Genomic DNA, 23,784 nt, shown 5'->3' with positions numbered 1-23,784 from the left:
AAATCAAAATGGAGTCACTCTTACTAAAGGTCCATATCATCAAATTTAGAAACTAAGTTGTTATCTGAACTTCCAGGAAAAAGGGGGTGAGCACTAACAGCCAAATTTCCCAAATCAGCATCATAATGAAGTTCTCTCTACATTATTCCCCCCAATAAATAATTTGAAGCAACCTCATATTATCCACTTTTCTCTCGTTCTTCCTGATCCCACCTTACTAGAAGTCACCAATCTTCTTCCAGCAGTTTCCTGTCTGTAAATTCAACCCACGCTCAGTCCATCAAAATGGTTATTCTATTTTATAGATTCTAAACTACCAAATAATGCCAGATAAAAACTTTAAATTTATAAATGTCTTCTTACACAATAAAAACCTAGAAAAGCAAAACTATAACGATGAAGTCAATAGCAAAGGTTGGAGGGGATGACAAGAGGCAAGAAAGCATTTTTGGGGCAATTTTTTTGGCGCACATCAGAAGTCATCAAACTATGCATGTAAAACTGGTGACTTTTGTGTAAATTCTACCTCAGAAAAGAAAGATTTTTTACAAAAGCGTATTTTTAAAGATCAAATAGACAACTAGAATCAACTACTTTCTTTTTTTCTTTTTTTAGTTACCAGGGATTGAACCACTGAGCTAAATCCTCAGCTAGAATCAACTACTTTCATGATATGATGACTATGAAGTACATAGTACCATCAATGATACACTGTATTCTTTCTTGCCAATAATCCAAGTGGAATCTAAAATATCATCTAACTATCCACTGGCAGGAAATTTAAGAACAGTAACTTGAAGGACATCTGGGCAAAGTAATCCACCAAATCCAGAATCACATGTTCTACGGGTTATGAAACAAGGGAAAAAATCTGAAAACCCGTCTTCACTTACAGTTAGTTATCTAAGCAATATTCTCCCATTAGTTTTGCTACAGACAATACTGCTGACATATGGTTCAGGATCAACATGGTAACATTTGCTTAAGCTATTTTTCAATAGCCTAAATAAAGGTGGCTCAAAATTGGCTGAAATTAGATCTACAATACTTTCTGATACGTAGGTGACCTTTTGACATCACAGGGCCAAAATCAATAACCTCAGAGAACACTTTTAACACTAACACCATTTTCTGAACATGCATCCTATGAAGAGACCATGAAGTCTGATTATACACATGCACATACCACTGTTTATTTTTGCAGCCTTCAATCATGTTTCTGTAAGCCTCAGACTACCTCATTTCTTTATTCTATAAATACCCAAAACCCTATCTTCAGGGATATAGATTTAAGACTTGGGTCTCTCTCAACTCTGACCAACCTTGTACATAAATACTGTCTCTTCTGAAAAATTATTTAACTGGCATATACAACCACAGACAATACTGGCCTAGTCTAATCCAAATGGGCTGGTTTCAACAAGTGGTTTTTAATATACTAGTGAAAACCCCTCTAATATATGTACCTTGCATGGACCCTCTTAATGAGCTTAAAAAAAAAAAAAAAAAAAAAAGAATGATGATTTTGAATGTTCTCTACACCAGAAATTGAAAGATGAGGTGGTGACTATGCCAATTAACCTGGATCTCATCATTAAACATTATACAGGTGTATTGAAATGTCACAGCCTAACTCATACATATATGTATCTATCATGTATCAAAAAAATGAATTTTATTTTTTTAAAACCCCAATCAAAAAACCTAAATATAAAAGCTGTAATTATAAAACTCTTGAGAAAAATATGGGGATAAACCTTTAAGACCCTGAATTTTGGAACAGATTCTTACATGACACCCAAACCATGAAAAATAACAAGAAAAACATATAGTCTAGTATCTACAATAAAGAACAACATAATTCAACAGAACAAACTCAATTTAAAAATAGGCAAATGACTTGAGTTGGTATCTCTCCCAAGATCTACAAATGGCCAACAAGTACAAAAATTTCACTAAACATCACTGGTTATTAAGGAAATGCAAATCAAACTATAAGAATAGTTTATACCAGCTAGCTATATAATCAAAAAGAAGTTAGGGCCAGGATTTAGCTCAGTGGTTCTGCCACCTGCCTCACAAGCACAAGGACCTGAGTTCGATCCCCAGTACCAGGAAAAAAAATTAAAAAAAAAGTGAGACAGCAAGTGTTGGCAAAGGTATGAAGAAACTGCAGCCCTTGTACATTGTTAGTGTGAAGATAAAATGGTGTAACCACTGTGGGTAATACTCTGGCAAGTCTCCACAAACTTAAAAAAACAGAATTACCCCAGAACCCCACAATACCATTATTGGGTATATACTCCAAATAAGTAAAAACAGGAACTCAAATACTTACACACCAATGATCACACAGCAGCACTATTCAAAATAGTCAAAAGTACAATCAACCCTTATGTCTATAAATAGACAAAATGAACAAAATGTGGCCTATACATATATACAATGAGATGCTAGACATAAAAAGGAGTACTGGTACATACAATTGAATATAAACCCTGAAAACATACTAAGCGAAAGACAAACACAAAATATCACATAATGTATGATCCAGTTAGATGAACTGTCTATAATACATAAATTTATAAGATACAAAAAGCAGACAGGTTGTTTCCAGGGACTGTTGGGAGGATAGAATGAGAAGCAACTGATTGATACAAGGCTTTCTTTTTAAGGTGATGAAAACATTTTGGCAGTTCATAGTAGCAGTTTCAAAACAGTGTGAATTTATTAATATTAAACACCAAAACTGAGTTCTTTAAATAGTTAACTGTGACTTTTATCTCTAAGAAAAAAATGGAAGTATATACAGATAGATGTAAGTATATGTGCTTGAAGAGACTCAAGTTTTATTCATTACAACTCTGCAGGTAGCCTAGAAAATAATGTACAAGATCAAAGAAAATAAAAGCATCACCAATGAAAGACCAATGTGACACTGCATGCCACAAGACAAAATAAAACAAATGAGAACTGTATCTCTTCTGTAATATTCTATACTAATGATGTATAACATCATATAAATGAGAAAAGCCAACTTGAGATACTAAAATAACTGATCCAAAATCTTGCAGAGTATCAGGTCATAAAAGAAAAATAATTCTGTAAAACTGGTCAAGCTATGAAACATTCAGTCTATATTTTTATCAGTAAGTTTTTAACTCTGAGAAGTATTTTCTGACTTTTTATTCCATTGAATTGTTTGCTTCACTGTTTTAATACAATAAAATTGTATTAATATTTAGTAGGCACCTAATAGGTGTTAAGTGATTTCCAGACTCAGTTGATCTTCCCTGTAGATTCAGATTAAATGGGACTTAGAGCCTAGAAAACTGTTTTTAAACAAACACTAAGAGTTACCAATACAAGAAGATAAATAATATTAAAAGGAAAAAATAAAATCCTTGCCTAATAAGCATGGCCTACAAAGGTAGCAAAAACATTTGACTGCTTGCCTATGTTTTAGTTTTGGTCAGGAAAGTATTCAATGTTTTGCCCTTTTAGCAAACTGTACTTAGACACAGATCAGACTATTTGAAACATAAAATATTACTACTTTTCAAAAGAAATATAGGGATTTAAGGGCCAGGGATTTAGCTCAGTGGTCCCGCTGCCTGCCTCTCAAGTGTAAGGATCCAAGTTCGATCCCCAGTACCAAAACAAGAAAGAAGAGAAGAGAGGAGGGGAGGGGAGGGGAGGGAAGAGAATGGAGGATTTTAAAAATATTCAACTTTTAAAAATATTCCATTCTAATGCTCCTTTTACTTGGAATGTTGTTACATACCAAACCTCCTCAGTTTACCTGTAAGTCTTTAACCCTCAGAACCTTTCCATGCTTTATTTAAAGGGGGGGGGATTAAAATAGAACAGGGAGCTAGGCATGGTGATGCATGCCTGTAATCCCAGCAGTTCGGGAGGCTAAGGCAGGACTAAAAGTCTGGCCCAGCATGACCAACTCTGATACTCAACCCTGCTCTCAAAATATTTTTTTTAAAACAGGGATGGGGATGTGGATCAATGTGAAGGCCCACTCAAAAACCATTAAGTCACCAAAACTGTACTGTTAAATTGTTATGTATGAAAATGTAAATGTAGATACATACACATGTGTAAGTGTAGATTCATCTTACAAAAAATGTATTTATTCAAAGAAAGACTACATTTTGGAAACAGGATGCTTTTAATCCTCAATTTTGAAACTTACTAGGAAGCAGTAAACAAATTATAAGTGAATAACTTTAAAACTTACAAAGAAAATAAGGAGGAAAAATCATACAAGGCTGGATGTGTATCTCAGATGTCGAGTGCCGAACATGTGCAAGCCCCTGGATTCAATCCCCAGCACACAAAAACCAATGAAACAGAACTGACTTAATTCACTACCCACAAAACACAAACATCAAACATTACTTCTGAAAATAAACAAATTTATACTTACTGGATTTCTCATTCCTCACACAACTGAAGCATTCTAAATCTCTCCTACATCAGCCTTTTTTAAGGCTTGATAAAAGTGAATTTAAATCTACAATTATACTGCAAATAATGTAGACTTGTTAGGACAAAATAATTCAAATAAACTCTTGCTGAATGGCCAATATACTGGCAGATAACTAACAGACTCAAGGGGGACAATCTGTCTCTTAACAGCTAACAAGTCAACAAACACTAATAACTTTAAACAATGTTGCTGCCTCAAATTTCAGATAAATAGTAGGAGTAACCAATTACTTTTCTTAGAAACATTTACCAGAATGTGCCAAAATTACAAGAGTTCAAATATATTAGATCTGCTTTGTTTTCGTTGTTGTTTGTTTTTATTTATTTTTATTAAAGGCTAAAAACATCTTAAATGAAGAAAGGACAGAATTATAAGGCTTTTTTTGTTTGTTATGGTTTTTGAGGCAAGGTCTCACTGTAGAGTTCAGGCTGGCCTGGAACTCACTATGTAACCCAAGCTGGCCTCAAACTACAGACAATTCTCCTGCCTTAACACTGAGTGCTGGGATTACAGTTGAGTGCTGAAATCATGGTGGCACATGCCTGCTACCATGCCCCATGAAAGAGGTCTTCATTTGTAAGAAGCCAAAGGGTATCCAGGGGTGCCAGGACAAGTAGGCCATCTTTGCATGGGTGAGGGCATTTGGGTAGGTATGCTTGAGTAGGGGGATGCCCTCCACCAAGTCCTGTGTCACTTTGGGCTGCCTTGGGGAAACATGGACCTGGCTCAATGGCAGGGTAAGCTCTGTGGGCCTCAGCTTCCAGCAATTCTGGAACAGGCTCCTCCTTAGCACTGGGGTTTCATCAGAGCTGGCTGCAGATTCTCTCTTGGACCAGCCATGGGGCTGAACTTTCTTGATGACCCCTGGTAACATAGGGAATCTAGGCTAGAGGGTACCCTCAGTGCTGGGCTCAGTGACCTTTTGTAATGAACACTCACGATGCAAACTGTGGTTGCTGTTCTAATAACTGAGATCCAACAGGGTGAGAGGATCACTACCCTTATGAGGTCTAGTACAGAATCACTCTGCCCTTCCACCCGATACTGGCGTTCTTCCCCCCTGGGTGTCTACCACTGATGTCCACTTGGAAGATACTTTTCAATGGCTGCCATCACATTCTTAAGGTCACACCACTGACCTGGCTCAGGTCTCAGCCAAGCACACAGCAGACCATCTCCTGTCCATCTGGATAATATGAACCCAAGTTCTTCTACCTCAAAAGCTGCTTTTCTCTACTCCTATGTATCTCAGACTTTCTTACAGAAATTACTGACAGTTAACAAATTCAATCTCTTGCTCACTCAAAAGCTTCATTCAGAAATAACAGCCTGTCTTCAAGTCATTTAAAGTTATGAAATGTCTGCATTTAACAATATATCCATATTCTTAATATTAGAAAAAAAGTATTTACCAAGTATTTTACCCAAGTAAAATAACATTCAATTCAAAGGTGTCTTATACCTTAAGAAAGCACCACAGCTATGGTATGGTCAAAGAGTCACCCCTGATAAACTGACAATTACTTAATGATATAGAATTTAACTTTCTTGGTTTTTGCAGTGCTAGAGACTGAACCAAGGGACTCATGCATGCTAGCTAAGAGCTTCTATCACTTAACCACACTGCAACAAAATTAACTTTTTTAAGAACAGGATTTATACACTAGAATCAGTAATTACAAAGGAGCTGCTACACCATCCTTTAAAATAAAAAGGTGATATACCTTTGTTTAGTCAAAGACTCAAAACTGTAATGCTTTATATTGCTTTAATTGAGCAGAAAACTGTCATCTATAGATAGATGGATAAATTTATCACTTTCTCCCCACCTCTTAAGAAGGGAAGGCAGGCCAAGAAGGCAAACAAAGCAACAATCACTTTGTGTTAAAGAATATAAAGTCAGGGATGTTTTTTGAACAGACCTCTTATAACAAATGTTTCAACTATACTATAGGTTAAATTCAAGTACAGGAAGTTGTTTGGGGACACCTCCTAGAGGGCCTTGAACAGCACACGTAAGGATGAGAAATTATAATTTTCAGAGAAGGGAAGCACTTGGTTTTAAAGCTGTAATCATCTGTTAATGTGCTTTCAGAAAACAAATCTGGTGGCAATATGTAAAATGAGTAAGGAGAAGAGAAGTCATTCAATTCTTACCTCATGAAAACATTCGATCCCTATGACCACGTTTCTTCCCAGGGCTAACCCAATACACCAAACTGGCTTCTCTCTTATCCCTATAGCCAGTCCTCCTGGGTCTCCTTGTCAGACTGCTCACTCAGACATGTTCATTTATCTCAATGCCTAACCCTAGATTTCTAACTCTAATAATTAAAATAAAACTCAAGTCATAAAAAGAAATCAAATAAGCACAATGACACAGCTGATTTTCATAATTAGCTACCAAAAAAGAGAATATCATTGATAGTTTTACTTCACAGGGACTACTGCTATACATATGTATTTTGTAATGCTTTATAAAACAAAAAATCCTGAAATTGATACAGTATTATTCTTTTTTTTTTTTTGGTACTGGGGATCAAACTCGGGTCCTTACGCTTGCAAGGAAGGCGGGTGACAGAACCACTGAGCTAAATCCCTGGAGATATAGTAGTATTCTGAGGCCAAAAAAAATTTTACTATGTGTTCCCTGCCCTTGCAATCAGTATGTTTTTCTCCTTTTGTATGAAAACACTTACTGGATTCCAAATCATAATTCATATCACTTTATAGTCAGTACATTAAGATTTTTCCTTAATAAATGCATAGTATTTAAGAAAATGAATACCTTAAGCATGAAAGTATTTCAACTGCAAAGCCACACTGTGTATGAATTTTTAACTGAATGGATAATAACCAAAATATCAAGCAGCTTACCTTTTGAGTAGCAAGAGTTAAATAATTGCTAATAAATATTTATAAAGAGATACAGAGCCAGGCGTGGTGGTGCATGCCTGTAATCACGGCACTTGGGAGGCTGAGAGACAGGAGGATCGCTATGAGTTCAAGACCAGCCTGGGCTACATAGTTCCAGGTAAGTCTCAACTACATAGTGAGACCCTGTCTCAAAAAAAAAAAAAAAAACAAAAGGAGATACAGAACACTAAGAAAATGATGATCACTGCCATAGTAAAAATGTATACTCAATGAACTTATTCTCTTTATTATTTTTTTTCTTGTTTTTTTTGGTACCAGGGATTGAACTCGGGTCCTTGCCCTTGCAAGGCAGGCCACCAAACCACTGAGCTAAATCCCCAGCCCATAATTCTCTTTATTATTTATTAACCATCACAAAATAAAGATTCAAGAATCATGATGACATCCTTAACCTCAAAGATCCTATTTTAAAAAGAGCTGTAGTAGGCGAAAGATTTAGCTCAGTGGCACCATGCCTGCCTCACAGCACAAGGTCCTGAGTTCAATCCCTGGTACCAAAGGGGAAAAAAGTTTTATAGAATACAATGCATTTAAAAGGGGAGGGGGGTAGCTTAATGGTACAGCAGCAGATCAGTATACTCAACTCAAGGCCCTGTGTTCAACCTCTTATTTAAAAACATGAAAATAAAAAGCAAAAGAGAAAGAATAAAGGTTGTTAAAGAATAAAAGAAAAAACTGTGGCAATAAAAAGGAGACCACTTCATAAAATGTCTAGATAAACATTAAACGGAGGGCCGGGGATTTAGCTCAGTGGTTCTGCCACCTACCTTGCAAGAGCAAGGACCCAAGTTTGATCCCCAGTACAAAAAAAAAAAAAAAAAAAAAAAAAAAAAAAAAAAAAAAAGAGAGAAACAATTAGCTGATGAAACAAGATAATGGAACTCAAGGCCTAAAATGTAGGTGGGGAAGGTAGAATACATGTAGAATGTGCTCAGTAGAATGCTGATACTGTATTTAGGACTAAACAATGCCAGTCCCACAAACAGAAAATGGACAGTAAGACATGGGACTGAAAAAGAAGTAAATGAAAAAGTTGAATGTATGTATAAAAGCCTACATAAACATGAACAAACACACAAGCACAACAACCATACCAGAAAGAAAGAAAGAAAGAAAGAAAGAAAGAAAGAAAGAAAGAAAGAGAGGGATAAAGAGAGACAAAGAGAAAGAGAGACAAAGAGAAAGAGAGACTGATTCTCTCAAAAGTGTAACTATCACCACAAAGATGTGGCTTTTCAGGGTAATTTAATAGTCATTCAATAAATGCTGCTCCACACACAAAATTCCCGGGGGTTTTATCACCTAATTCTTCAATATGAGTCATCAAACATATTTAAAAAGACAGCAATGTTAAGAAATCATTAAGAGCTATGAATATAAACAAAACAATTTAACCAAAAACACATTTAAAATTCCAAGAATAAAGGGTGGGGGATGCCCTCTGCAATTAAAGGATGAAATGAGACTCAAGGAAGAACATTTTTAAATCAAAAGTAAAAAATATAAATAAGGCTGGGCAAGGTGGCAAACACCCATAATCCCAGCTACTTTCAAGGCTAGGGCAATACTTCACGCCCAGGTCACCCTGGGAAACTTAATGAAATCCTATTTCAAAATAAATTTTTGTCTCATTACATAGTTCAAACTGACCTTGAACTCACTAGCCCAGGCTGGCCACAATCCTGTAGTGATTCTCCTGCCTCAGTCTCCCAAATGCTAGGATTACATACGTACAACCACCATGCCCACTCAAAATAATTTTTTTTTTGGTACCAGGGATCGAACTCAGGACCTTGCCCTTTCAAGGCAGGTGCAGCACCACTGAACTAAATCCCTGGCACCTCAAAATATTTTTTTAAAAAGGGACAGGGGCACTCAGTGGCAAGAGTTCTTGTCTACGATGTGCAGGGCCTGGTAAAATTTAATCCCAAATACTGCAAAAAAAAAAAAAAAAATTAATGAACAAACTCAAAAATTTTAAATTATTTTTCTTTTACAATTTCTCCCTTCATTGGGAGGCCTCGTCATCTTCAAAGAACAGAATGCTCACCAATCTGCTTTACTAAATAAAATTCTTGGCCTAAATTTGCAAATTAAGGCTCCATATTGATCCTTCTCAAATGAAGAAGATAAGATAATGCATAGCGAAGTGTTATAAAAGCTATAAATTACTATGTAATTTTTTAAAAACTCCAATTCAGTTAAAAACATGGCCACAACTAGCAGAGTTGCTCTACTGAACTACTGTAAGGATGGGGTGACCTCATTTATAATTTTAAGTATAGTCTAGAAAAGGCAGTACTGACATTCTACTTCTCTCAAGTGACCCTCACAATTCATTTTATAAATAGAAAAAAACAAAAGTCAGGTGTGGCGGCACATACCTGCAACCCCAGAACTCTGGAAGACTAAGGCAGGATGATCCCAAATTCAAATTCAGTCTGAGAAACTTAGGAAGACCCTGTCTCAAAAACTAAAAAGGGTTGGTAATGCAGCACAGTGTGAAGGCCCTGGGTTCAATGTTCACTATTACAATTATACCTTGGTCTGAAAGGCCCACAGCTTTAAATACAAACACATCTTCATCTATATTGCTGTACTGAACTTTAATGTGTGTTTAGTGTTACATGATTGAACCTAAGACCTGCTAAATGTGCACCAGGTCACTGAGCTATACTCTCAGCATCCCCAGACTTTATCTTTTAAAATGCAACTTTCCTGGGGCGTGTATGTAGCTCAGTGGCACCATGCCTGCCTGGCAAGCGCAAGCACAAGGTCCCGAGATTTACTCCCCGGTACCAGAAAAAATAAAATAAAACAAAATGTAACTTTACTAACTTTACAACAAAATGGGCTGTATAACTGCACCTGCCTCTTCAAGCACAAGATCCAGAGTTCAATCCCTAGCACCGAGAAAAAAAAAAATGGTTTTTATAATTTGCATGTCAAAAGTCAATCACCATTTTAGAATTACTAAACCTTCCCTTAAATAAATTACTAATGCAGATTCGTGGGGCTTTTAAAAACTCTTTTACTTAACACCACAGTTTTTAAAAAAACACAATGATTAAAATACAACAGCATAAATATATGTCTAAGAATAAAAAGTCCACACACTGAAATACACTAAAAAAAATTCAGTATTTGAGAAACATTGGGTCAAATGTTACCCAAAACATGGTACAGCTCAACAAAAGGGCACGTGCTTACCATGGGTGAGGACTAAGGTTCAATTACTAGCACAAAACAAATTTACCAAAAATAATCATCAAATATGTCCAAATTTTGAAGTTGAAAAAGTCAACAGGAAAAAAGAAAAAAACAGTATGTCACACAAGAGGGAGCCACCTTTCTAGGTATGACATAAAACCTCAGCCTAGTAAAACCGTATTTATATATTCAAGTATAAATGCCTAAATATAGTGTTATGTGACAAAATTTACCCAATCCAAGTTAAAGAGCACAACTTCACTATGGGGGGAAAATATACTCATTACATGTAGCACAGATAAAGGGCTGAATTACTTTAACAAAAGATCTCACATGTAGAAATTTTACATTCTTGTTCAAAAGAAATGGCCAAGGAAAAAAAGGTTCAATATCCGATTAGTGCTAGAAATTTAAGACAGTTATCTAATGAAGAGCAATTTTTTTGTGTATCATTCACTTACTGAATTTACTCCGTATTTATAAAAATACCATTTATCATTTAAAAAAAAATAACCTAACATACATCAATAGTATATTAAAAACACTTCTATGCATCCAGTAAAAACAACTTGGAAGCTATTTTATTAAGTAAAAAATGATGTAGAGCAGGTAAGCATGCTATTCCTTGTAACAAAAAAAACTTGTGTATATATAAACAAGACTCTGGAAAAACACAGGAAACTTGCTTTTTCACAGGAGAATAAATGCTGAGTTATAATAAGATTTCTCTAAAAAATCTTGTACCTTCCATAATGTACACTGTGTATATGAAATCAAAACAATTTTAAATCCTTTTAGCAACTTTACATTTCCTGCATCTTTATACGCTTAACATAATCCTTATTTTTTTGAAGGTGAGCTAGGCTAAAAAGCAAAAAATCCAAAAATCAACAAGCATGTTTTAAGAAATGCAATGTTTTTAAACAAGGCTAACCCTATGCACAAGTCAGTCCAAAGTGCTGACGGTGATACCATTTTTAATGTCAAATGAAAGATTTGGGAATTCAAGTCACTTACTTTAAGGACATAGTCATGAAGCTAACTAAAACTGTAAATTGTTTATTTCTTGAGAGAGCAATCTTCCTCACCCAGCAAATACATTATTTGCTAGGCATTAGCTTAAATCTTATCTCTAGTCCTTATGATATGCCCAACTTGTTGATACTATCTTAAGAAAAAAACATCCTGGGGGCTAGGGATTTTTTTAGCTCAGTGGTGCTGCCTGCCAGCCTTGCAAACCTCGAAAACACAAGGTCCGTACCTCCCCGCAAAAAAAAAAAAAAAACCCCACCTGGTATGGGGACTCATGCCTGCAATCCCAGCACTTGGGAGGGTTAGGCAAGAGGACTGCCACAACTTTGAGGCCAGCCTGAACTATGTGGTGAAAGCTTGTCTCAAAAAACCAAAAGGTTAGGCATGGTACTCAAGCCTGAAGCTGGTGGATCTGTGCAAGTTCAAGCCTAGCCTGGGTTACATAATGAGTTCAAGAACTCATGTAGCCTGAACTACATAGCAAGATTTTGTCTCAAAAAAGAAAAAGATAGGTTTCCATACAGCTTCCAATGAAGAACATTTTTTGAAGGTCTCAGTCGTATATGGCACACATCTGTAATCCTAGCACTTGGAAGGCTGAGGCAGAAGGATCTCTGTATGTTCAAAGCCAGCCTCAGCCATATAGTGAGACCCTGTCCCAAAATTAGTCAGTGGTAGATGAAACACTTTATCACAAAAAAATATATACTGAATGTATTTATTATTTGTTAGGCATTTGCTTAGATCTCATTATCTCATTTAGTCCTCATAATATCCCCAACAGGTTCATATTACCTTATCTTTTTGGGGGTACCGGGGATCACACTCAGGACCTTGTGCTTGCGAGGCAGGTGGCAGAACCACTGAGCTAAATTCTCAGCCCCATGTTACCTTATCTTTAAAACAAGAAAAACAGATTTTAATATAGATGTGAAGCACATTTTAAGAAAGTCTCAACAGTCACCAGCATACATATAATATAATCCAGGGCCAGGGATTTAGCTCAATGGTTCTGCCACCTGCCTTGCAAGCACAAGGTCCTGAGTTCGATGCCTGGTACCAATCATCATCATCATCCAGACCACATTAACTATAGACCTTACCAAATATAAAACATTCACCTTAGCATATATATAAAAGTAGCTCACTAAATTTTGAGTTTCGAGTTTCAATCTTACCTATTTGGCACTGTCTTGAACTACACTATATCAAACCATACAAAATACAGGCCTAAATAATCTACACAGGTAAAAGTCATGTTTCCACTAACCCTCCATACCCTCTCCCCCAAGGGGCTATAGTCCTTCCAGCAATTAAGTACTTGGAAGGTCCTAATTTAATAGGACTAAGGTGGAAACATTTTCACTCACCTTTCACCATTTTCATTATCATCCCTACAACAGAAACTAGTTTTAAAGGTAGAGAATGATAAAGAATAAATTACATGGGCCGGGGATTTAGCTCAGTAGTTCCGCTGCCTTCCTCGCAAGCGCAAGGTCCCGAATTCAATCCCTGGCACCAAAAAGAAAAATCTAAAAAGTGTTTTGGTTTTACTGTTTCTTTTGTTTTTAAATCAGAGATGACAATTTTCCTACTGTGAATTCCTTTGATTCAACAGTTAAAACTGAGAAAGAATTTTTTTTAATTCAAGATAAGGTCTCACTATGTAGAGTTCAGGCTGTTCAAGGTGATAACTGGATTGAGAAAAGTGAACAAGCAAGAAAAAGTTTCTGCCTTCTAAGAGTTTTTGATGGAGATGGGCAACAGAGAGCAAATAAGGTAACTGTACAGACCATGCTTTCAATGAGATATTATAGACAAAGACAGGCTTGACCAACCTCAAGTTACTTAATCAATGGAATGAAATCATGATAAAAATTTATTTGGACTTTTTATTCTGTACTAACTGAAATTCAAAAAAAGAAAAACTGAACAAAGGAATCTTAACATTTTGCTATGTTACCTACTAAATAAAAGGAAAATATTTCCTGAGGCAAGGGACATCTCTAGCACTCCAGATGAAAGAATTCCAGATCCACTATTAAAATAACAATGACACTAAATAGATAATTTTACAACACTTCCAATAGACTCAGCATCCCTAATCCAAAAATCCAAAATCTGAAACTTTTGGCAGAAACATGACACTGTGACAGGATGGTCTGAAAACAATACACACTACACTAAAGGGAAAGCAGCACACTGATGCTTTCCTGGGCTGAGAAGTAAGAGAAGTAAAACAAGTTAACTTTTTGGGGTAATATGTTTTATATTCTGACTGTGATAGAGTTAAAGATTTAGAAGTGTCTGTACATTATACCACAAAAAGTCATCTAAAAATCGGTTCATATTCTATTAAAAAGCATTAGCAGACAATTGCTTAAAAAGATCAATTCTGAAAATATTAATTTTTACTATAAAAAAATAAAGTTAAAAGTGTTTCACTTTTAGTACTATGGCCTAATTTACCTTCTCTAGTCTAAGGATATATAAATTAATTCTACAATTTTTTCCTCTGCTTCAAGAATTATTAATATACCTGGATGCTGATTTTTACCAACAGTCAGAAATGAAGACAAACTGTTACGTTAACTTGGTCCTTTCTAGAAAAACATGTCTGTACACAATACTTTAATAATGCTAACTACAAATTCAACTACAAACAAACCACTGTACAATTAGACAGTCCGTAGCGCTTTTCTTCCTTGAAAGTACAAGTACTCCTCTGGTGGTACAAACCTGTGATACCATCACTTTGGAAGCTGAGGCAAGAGGATCAATGGGAGTTTGAGGCCAGTTTAGATTACACAGTAAGTTCAAGGCCAGCAACTACAGAGTGAAACACTGTTGTCTCACAACACATAGGGAGCAACACCCTCTCTCAAGAAAAAAAGCACTAAGTACTTAAGAACACTGGTTTCTTTCAAAACAGGCAAAAGACCTTATAAAGGGCATTTTGGAAATTTATAGGAGTGTTTGTCTTCTAGACTGACCACTGTGGCACTACATGTTCAATCAATTACTGTAAATGTCTCTTCCTTTTACCTTTTTTGATCACACGTATCTACTATGCTTAGCTTATGTGCTATAAGGAAGTATTTCAGGATTGTTAAGGGGACAGTAAAAAGTACTTGTAGGGGCAGGGGATTTAGATTAGTGGTTTGACTGCCCGCCTCACAAGCTCAAGAACCCGAGTTCGATCCCTGGTACCCCCCCAAAAAAGTACTTGTAGGAAAATTGTAGAGGTGTACAAGGCCCTGGGTTTGACACTCAGTAATGCCCCCTTTCAAAACAAGATTCACTCATGATAAAGTTTAATATCCAAGATACATTAAAAATGTCTCCAACTCGACAACAACAAAATAACCAATGAAATGGGCAAAGGAGTTAAAACATTTCTCCAAAAATACACAAAGAGCTAATCAGTAAATGAAATGATGCTGAAGATTACCAATTAGAAAAATGCAAATCAAAACCACAAACAATCACTTTGCATCAGTAACTATAGCTACTAAAACACAGTAAGTAATGTTGAAAAGGATACGGAGAAATTGGAACTTCTGTGCCCTGCTAGAAGGAATGTAAAATGGTGTAGCTGCTATAGAAAACAATACGGTGGCTCCTCAAAAAATATAAATAGTATTACCATATGATCCATTAATTCTGCTGCTTGTTATATACCAAAAAGAATTAAAATAAAAAACTTAAACAGCTGTTTGTATACACATTTTTACAGTAGCATTACGCACAACAGCCAAAAGGTAAAGCAATCCGTGTCCACTAACATGTACAGACAAACAAAATGCAGTGAATACATAGATCAAATATTCAGCCTTAAAAAGAAAGCAGACATTCTACAACACAGATGAACCTTCATGACATTATGGTTAAATGAAATAACCAATCCCACAAATACTGTGATTCTATGTATTTAGGGTGTAATTCTCAAAATTCAGGCAGAAAAAGGAGCTGGAAACGGAGGTAAATGGGCAATCACATTTAATGAGTATGTAGTTTCAGAAGATGAAAAAAGCGATGAGCATGGTGGCAATGGTTGCACAATGTGCACATACTGTATATCATTGAACTGTAAAAAAATGTTATTTTTTTAGCCAGGTGTGGTAGCACACACCATGGCAGCACACTTTTGTAAGCCCAGCACTTGAGAGGCTGAGGCAGGAGGATCACAAGTTTGAGGCCAGCCTGGGCTATATAGTGAGTTCCAGGCAAGCCTGAACTACACAGCAAGACCAAAAAACATGGTATTTTTTAGCCAGCTTTGGTGGTGTACACCCATAATCCTAGCATTCTGGGAGGCTGAGGGTCGAGACCCTGTCTCAAAAAATGGGAAAGGGCTGGTGAACAACCTAAGCTTAGTCCTCAGTACTGCAAAAGGGGGGTAGAGGGTGGCAGCATGTTTTGCTTTTACCATAGTTTTCCTGATTCATTTACTACACTAATTGGGAAATTAATGCACAGTAAAAGGCAGGGTTACGGGGTCCTGGCAGAGCACTCGACTACAGTGTGTGAGGCCTGGCATTTGAGGGCAGTTATGTCCTAAAAAACCAAACATAAACCTTTAGAAAGCAGTTAAAAAGGTAAAAAGTTTTGTCTTCTGGGAGAGCCTAATTCCCCTTGTCTTGATTTAAGCTGAACTTAGTGACTTGCTTCTAGCAGACATAATGTAACAGAAGTGACCAGGTCATAAAAAGGACTGCACCTTTCTTCTCAGATCACCTGCTCTGGGAAATTCAAAAGGCATATTGTAAAGACACTGAAGTAGCTCAAAGAGATTAACATAGTAAGGAATTGAGTACTTCAGCATTAAAATATCCAACATTAACATAAAAACCAAACCTTCAGTGTACCATTTTGGAAGAAAACCTTCCATGCCCCAGTAGAACATTCCAATGATAGTTGCCCTAGTCAACCATGTTTACTGAGATTTTATTAAAAATTTGAAGGGAAATGAACCATTAACTAAGCCACTACAGAGAAACTAATTTTAAAAAATTTACTCATTAAAATATATAAATTTTGTTCACGGGAAAAATTTCTTCTACTAGTATTTGAACATAAAGACACTACTGACAATTTTTTAGTTAGTTTTTTTCTTTATGTTTTAAAACTTTTATTAGTACATAATACTAACATTCATCCTAGAGTGGGTACAGGTACATATCATGTACGTCTTTACTTCCCCTTCCCCTCTCAACCTCTTCCCTCAACTTCTTAGTCCTCTTCTCATTTACAAAGATCTCTCCTAAACAATTTTAAGTATATTTGAAAATCCTGCATTTTAAAGCATAACTTAAATTTTTAACTCCTAGTTTTTTGCTAAAAACAGTTTAAAAAATAATCTGAAAATTGAAGGATAGAAAAATCAAAGACCAAAAACTTACGAGAAAAATGGCTTAAGAAAAAGATATTGCCAGGCATGGTAGTGCACACCTGTAATTTCAGCTCTTTGAAGGCTCGGGTAGGAGATCATTCAGAGAACAGAAGGCTAAGGCAAGAGATCATTCAGAGGACAGCTCCAGCCAAAACTGAGTTCACAGCCTGAATACACAAGGAGACCCTATCTCAAACAACAAACTAAATGGATGTGATGGCACATGCCTGCATTCACCACATTCTGGAGGCTAAGGCAAGAAAATGGCCTCGAGTTCAAGGCGAGCCTGGGCTACATAGTGAGTTCAAGACCAGTCTAAACTACAGAGAAGACAGTCTCAAAACTGCTCCCCCTAAAAAGTGAAATTTTATATAAAAAGACAAAAACAATTACTTGAAGGCGTAGAGCAATAGAGCAACCACCTTTATCTTTTCTGAGGGGTAGAGCAGCTTACAAAAAGGGAAAAAAACAAGCAAGTAAAATTTTAATGAGACCCAAAAGTAAAAGGGTTATCAGTAATTTTAAACACTTTGCTTTTAATGAGGGTCCTGTGAAAGTATGGGAGCTATGCTCCCTAAGCATATATGTGCCACAAAATTACCAATTCCAAAGAATTCTCAGAAATCACTGTCTCTCATCTCCATCCACATAACCAAACAAGAATCTCTGATGGATAAAACAGAACAAAAGGCAGGGTATACATCTGTCTTGGGGGTGGGGGAGAATAGAGGCTTGAAACCCAGACAGGCAAGCAAGAGCTCTATCCCTTTTAATATGTGAGACAGGCTCTCACTAAACTGCCCATGCTGGCCTTGAACTTGTCATCCTCTGCCTATGCCTCCAGAGTAGCGAGACACTGATCCTGACCCAACCTGCTCTAAGTATGCCAAATACATGATGCTATGGGCTGCTAAAATAAGAAAATCTAGATCTATATTGCAGGTAGGTTTCTCTAGTCACAGGAGAGATTTGTTTGGTAAGGCAGAGAATAGAACAAAAGACAAAGAAATGAGTTACCTGCTTCCTTAGTCAAGAACCAAGCTAGGATAGTAAATAAAAACTAGAACTGGGTAGGCAAAGGTATGTGTCATAAATAAAAAGTCAAACATACAATCTTACAGTAGTGTGAATGGGATGCAGATAATGCCATTAACAGAAACAATAAAAGAAATAGTTTTGACTATGAAAATACTGGTTTAATATGCAAAATCTATGAAGAATCTTAAAAATATTATGATTACAATAAAACTTTACATCTGTATATTACACTTCACAATTAACAAAAAGCCCCCACACCATTATTTCATTTCCATCAGTTTAATGTGGAAACATACCAAATGAGTTCAGATAAACATTTAAGATCACATGTCATTTTCTAGATATTCCATATCCTCAACCAAGTCTGCTTCCGGATTACCATGTTTCTTGCCCCAGCTTACCCTTACCTGAATCTAAATTGTTACCTAAACATTTTTATCAAAAATAAAACTGATCACTCCCATGGGGAGTACCAACTCCCCATAATGAATTTAAATCTTTACATACTGCAAACATGTACTAATAAAAAGTTTTAAAAAGACAAAATGGTTGGGTCAAAGATAACCTGGCCTAGGTTTAGAATTTATTCCTCACCTGCTTGTTGTACTTTCAGGTAAGAAGCTTCCACCTTTATTCTTTTCTTCACCAGCTCTCTCAGTTTTCCTTTCTTTTGCTCACTCCGGTTCTGTTCCTACTCTTCCTCCCTTCCTCAATTTTAATGTACCAGCAGGGGGCTGTTTTGTTTTGTAGTTTTTTAGACAAGGTCTCACTACAGAGCCCTGGGCCAGGAACTAGCAATCCTAGTTTCAGCATCCAGATTGCTATCTAGCTAGCTGCTTTAAGCACAAAACTTCATGTAGTAAATTTCAGATCAAAAACAGAAAAATTCAAACAAAACTAACACGCATTTAGCGCTTTACATGTGGAAAGTCTATGGGTTATTCGGGTTCAAATATAACCCAATACCATGTTTTAATTTTTAGGTCATCACCCTAATAGCTATTAAATAGTAAAAATAGTAATATCTGTTCTAGCTCATACCCTCTTCAAGCTCAATGATACATCATCAATATTATCCTTCAGAAGGCAGTGTATGTAGTGACTGATTAAGAGTATGAGCTGGGCTGGGGGTATTGCTTGGTAATAGAGCCTGCCCACTACTGTGTCAAGACAACTCCCAGTACTGCCAAGGAAGGGGGCGGGGGAGCAAGAGTACTATGGGAAGCTCTGGAGTGTTGGTCAAGATTCCAATTCTAACCAAGTAACTTCAACCAGTCTCACTCTTCCTAAATATATTCTCAAACCACTGTGACTTGTAACACTATTTTCTTTGTGGTACTACTTTTAGAAATTAAGATATACTAGGCGGGCGTAGTGGTGCATGACTGTAATCCCAGCATTTGGGAGGCTGAGGCAGGAGGATCACTGTGAGTTTGAGACCAGCCTGGGCTACACAGTGAGTTCCAGGAGGTCAGTCTCAACTACATAGGGAGACCCCATCTCAAAAAATCAAAAAAAAAAAAAAAGATATACTATGTACACTACACAGCAAAACACAACAGCATTATCTATCAATATTAAGCACTATAATTAACTCTAGACCTACAGTTTAGACTATAATATAGAGAAAAAAACTGGATGAGTACACAGAGGGCAAAAAAGGGGAAGCAATCCAGCAATCGCTCCAATTAAAACTAATATACTATATACTTCAATCCCTCAAAGTTATTATAAAATATTGGCCAGATATGGAGGTACATGCCTGTAATCCCAGCACTCAGGAGGCTCAGGCAGGAGAATCTCTGTGAGCTGAAGGCCAGCCTAGACTACACAGCAAGACCTGTCTCAAAATATAAACTAATAAAGTAAAATACTAAAAATATGAAAACATTCAAGTAAGAAAATCTGCCTTTGAACAAGTGATGTAAGCAAAGTTGACAAATATTAGACTATATAAGGGTTAGGTTAAAAACCCTAGTCCCTGAAGTAATTTATCTTGACACTACTGCTTACAGTAACATTATAAATAACGAAAACTTAGAAGAAAATCAAATAATGTTATGCAGTTCTTTTTTAAAAATAAAGCTCATTTGATTACAGTCCAACTTCTTAATCACATCACAGACCCATAATCTTAGACAAGCAACCTGAAATAAAACCATTAAATTGGAATGCATAAAATACAAGCTCTCCCAAAGTCAGTAGAATGTTCTCACCAATTTTTATACAAATTAAGATGAAAACTCAATTAGAAACTAAATAGAGAACTAAAAGAGAAATCACATATGTAACCTAGTCTATTACAATAAATAATTGTCAAACTCTAACCTCAATTTTAGAGCAGATACTAAATACCACACATAAGTATCTGAATACCTAGTAGACTCCGGCCTCTTGCTTTAAGGGAACTAAGGATTCTACAGGTTAGCAAAAAAGTTTCTTCAGAAATAAAATGAACAGGCCAGGGATGTAGCTCAGTTGTGTCAAGCTTGCCTGGCAAGCGCAAAGTCCTGAGTTCAATCCCTGGTACCAATAAATAAGTAACAAATGAATGAGTAAATGAGTAAGTCATCTAGTGAAAATTGTTCAAAAATTACAATCTTTCCTCTCAGAAAGATTTAGATGAAATAAACACTAATTGTACCAACACTGATCTTCCAGAGATATTTCAAAATAAATTTTAGCAAATTTTTAAAAAAACATCCTGAATGCCCATAATTAAATGAAAAATCAAATGAAGTAACTTAATTGTAACTGAAAACATTCAATCCTAAACCAGGTATGGAGATTTGAGACAGGAGATCCTAGGCCTGAAAACAGCCTGGGCAACTTAAGGCCTGCCTCAAAAAAAAAAAAAAAAAAAAAAGAACCAGAGATTTAGCTCAGTGGTAGAACACCTAACCACCATGTTCAAAAGCCCTGGGTTCAATCGCCGTAAAAACTCTATAATTATTAAAAGACAATTCTGCCATTTGTCAAAGACTTCTAAAACTGCAACTATTAATAACTACTTCCTAGAAAACTGCTCTTTTTATAAAATTAAGCCACCATAACACTGCTAGAAGAAAAATACATACATACATGTTATTTTAAAGGTGTTTTTTTTTTTTTTTTATGTTGTTTTCTGACAGGGTCTCACTGTAATTCAGGCTGGCCTTGAACTCACTACAGAGCCCAAGCTGGCCTGGAACTCAGCCTCCAGAATGCTGGGATTACAGGTATGTTCCTCTACACCTGGCAATTAAAAGGTTCTGAATTCAGCTGAGTTTTTCCTTCCTAGTAGTAAGTTTTCTTCTTAAAACTAAAAACAATGTGAAATATAAAACAATTTTAAAAATTGTTTCAAAAACAATTTCTATAATGAATTAAAATATCAAGAACAGTTATGCCCTAAAACAATGTAGTCATGAACTATCAAGTTAAAAAACAAAACCTAGTATAGTTTAATACTATATAACTCAAAATGAAACCTAAAAGCTTCAATACAGTCTAAACTCACACTTACAGATAAACTATCAGACACATATATTTAAAATGTAAAACAGCTAACCAGACGTGTGAAATTTCTGTTGTAAACTTTCTACGAATTCATAAAGCCTAAAGTTAATAACAACATATACTTTAAAAGCACAAAACTTTTTAACACTTATAAATTTGAAATATTCTTGTTTTTTTCCTGCATTTCAGTTTACTCAAAGGTTAATGGTTGTTTTCAGATTGTCCAGGAAACTGAAGCCAAGCAACTATCATCACAAGAAACTGAACCGTTTCCAACAATTAATAAAGGATAAATTTGACATTAGTTTACAAATGAACATTTAATTTGCTCACCATAACAATACTTACAAATTCCAACAGGACTGCACAAGGTGTTGATTTTTTCTCTGTAATCTTTATGTTTTCCAGTTTGTTTTTTTATTTTGTATCCTCTGAAATATCCAAGTTCTTTGAAGATACTTAACCTATGACTATTTGACATAGAGTTATTTCAAGTCAGCTACCCATACTTCTGTTTTAAAGTTTTCATATGGCTATCTCCAAAATTAGCCAAGTTCCTTGGATTTAAGAGCAAAGTCTTCTTTATTATTCCATGTACTTGTCACCGTTGTACTTAGCCCACTCCAGAAAAAAATCCAAGTTATGAGCCAAAAAGTAAAAAACAAAAAGAAAATTTCACATCTGAAGAGTATTCCTCAATTTCAGCATACAAATACAAATAGCTATCTCAATACTATCACACCGGTGGGAAACTGCAACATCTTAAATTTCCACGTAAGTAAAGGATGGAAAGAAAAAAGCTCTGTATTCTTTCAATGTCTTCATCTAGAAAAGCTGTTCCATTGAGACATGAAAAGCACTGAGGTCAGAAAAATCCCTAAAACTTTTAATAAAGGTAAAAATAAATTGCCATTAAATTTGAGCAATATTTCAAGTTTAATACTTAAACAGTATTTAAACTGTAATTCGAAACTCCTGAAACTACTCAATACACAAATCAATCATATCTTACAGTTTTGGCTGAAGAACACCAACAGGAGAGGTGGGGGGGTGCCACCAGCTGAAATACTTTAGCCAGTTATATAATCTGTCTGAACCAAAATACTGATGAAATGTCTGGGTCTCTTACTGAGTAGCTTGTTGAATTGATAGCATTACCAATTCACTTCAGAGATGACTCTTGCCAATTTTAATAAACTTATGGGGCAAAATTATCCAAAAACACTGTAATTCCAAAATGGCCACTTGAAATATCCGGGGCCTTTTACACAAAACCTAGAAGATGATCTTCACATCTGAGTAATTCAATCACCTGCAAAAGTTATAAAAACAAGTTAAATTACACACAGTTTTGATATTGAGCTTAAAAACCAACACCCACTTTGAAAGTCAAACTCTGGACAGAAATTCGTGTCTATGTACTTCTAGGGGAGCCTGGAAAAGGGAACACTCAAGTCCACTGAATGAAAAGGGGCGGGGGGGGGTATTACGTAGAGCAATTACCGATTTGAACTGGGAACAACATGAAGACAAGAACACTGTAAGACTATAAAAATAAAAATATAGTTTTGAGTAACTATTAAAACTATGAAACTGGCACACATTCTTACAGAAGACCTAACCCTATTCAATGTATCAAAGGAAAAAAACAGAGATGTGCTACCACGGAGCACTAGTTCGGTACATGCAACTTAACGAGAGAGATACACAGAAAACAGGCTCCCTCCAAATCAGAGAATCCAAAAGACCTCGCATAATTTTCTCCATGAAGCTTTAAAAAATAAAATAAAAAGGTAGCTGGTGACCAGAACAAGTATGTTTCTGAATTTCGCCTGAGAGGCAGACTTCCCCGCTACGAAGGGCTGCAGAGGGATTAAAGTGTGGGTTCCTATTTCCTTGAATTAAGAAAACAGGTTTCTTCCCAAACTGGGGGAGGGTAAGAGAAACCAAGCCCTTCTCCTAAACCCCAGAAAAGAACCGTTTCTCCCAGGAAAGAACAGTCCCCTCAGAACCCAGAGAACTCAGAGGGACTGGGCTACCCTCGCCTCAGTCCACAGCGAGTGCCTTAGACCTACGCGAGAGGCGGGGAGCGCTGAGGCGCCGCCGGAGAAGCAGCCGAAGGCCACAGCTCGGCCTCCACTCCCTCCGCGCCGCCGGGCAGGGTGCACCAGGAGGC

General features: G+C 36.3%; 1 protein-coding gene across 6 annotated transcripts in view; it reads right to left on the bottom strand.

The window, feature by feature from the left end:
- Gpbp1 (GC-rich promoter binding protein 1) overlaps positions 1 to 23,784 on the bottom strand; it is a 71,969-nt gene that overhangs the window by 47,484 nt on the left and 701 nt on the right. For 5 of the 6 annotated variants that reach the window (XM_010626903.3, XM_033760979.1, XM_010626902.3 and 2 more), the window contains exon 2: positions 21,957 to 22,920. The gene's annotated coding sequence lies outside the window, so the exon portion shown is untranslated. Of the gene's footprint in view, positions 1 to 21,956; positions 22,921 to 23,683; positions 23,708 to 23,784 lie in introns of those variants that run through there. The other variant, XM_010626905.3, reaches the window with a different exon arrangement.

The sequence above is a fragment of the Fukomys damarensis genome, unplaced genomic scaffold (assembly GCF_012274545.1).
Source record: "Fukomys damarensis isolate Sample0158 unplaced genomic scaffold, DMR_v1.0_HiC HiC_scaffold_1, whole genome shotgun sequence".
Lineage (NCBI taxonomy): Eukaryota > Metazoa > Chordata > Mammalia > Rodentia > Bathyergidae > Fukomys > Fukomys damarensis.
The sequence above is the reverse complement of the archived record's forward strand: the minus strand, read 5'-3'. Positions and strand labels throughout refer to the sequence as shown.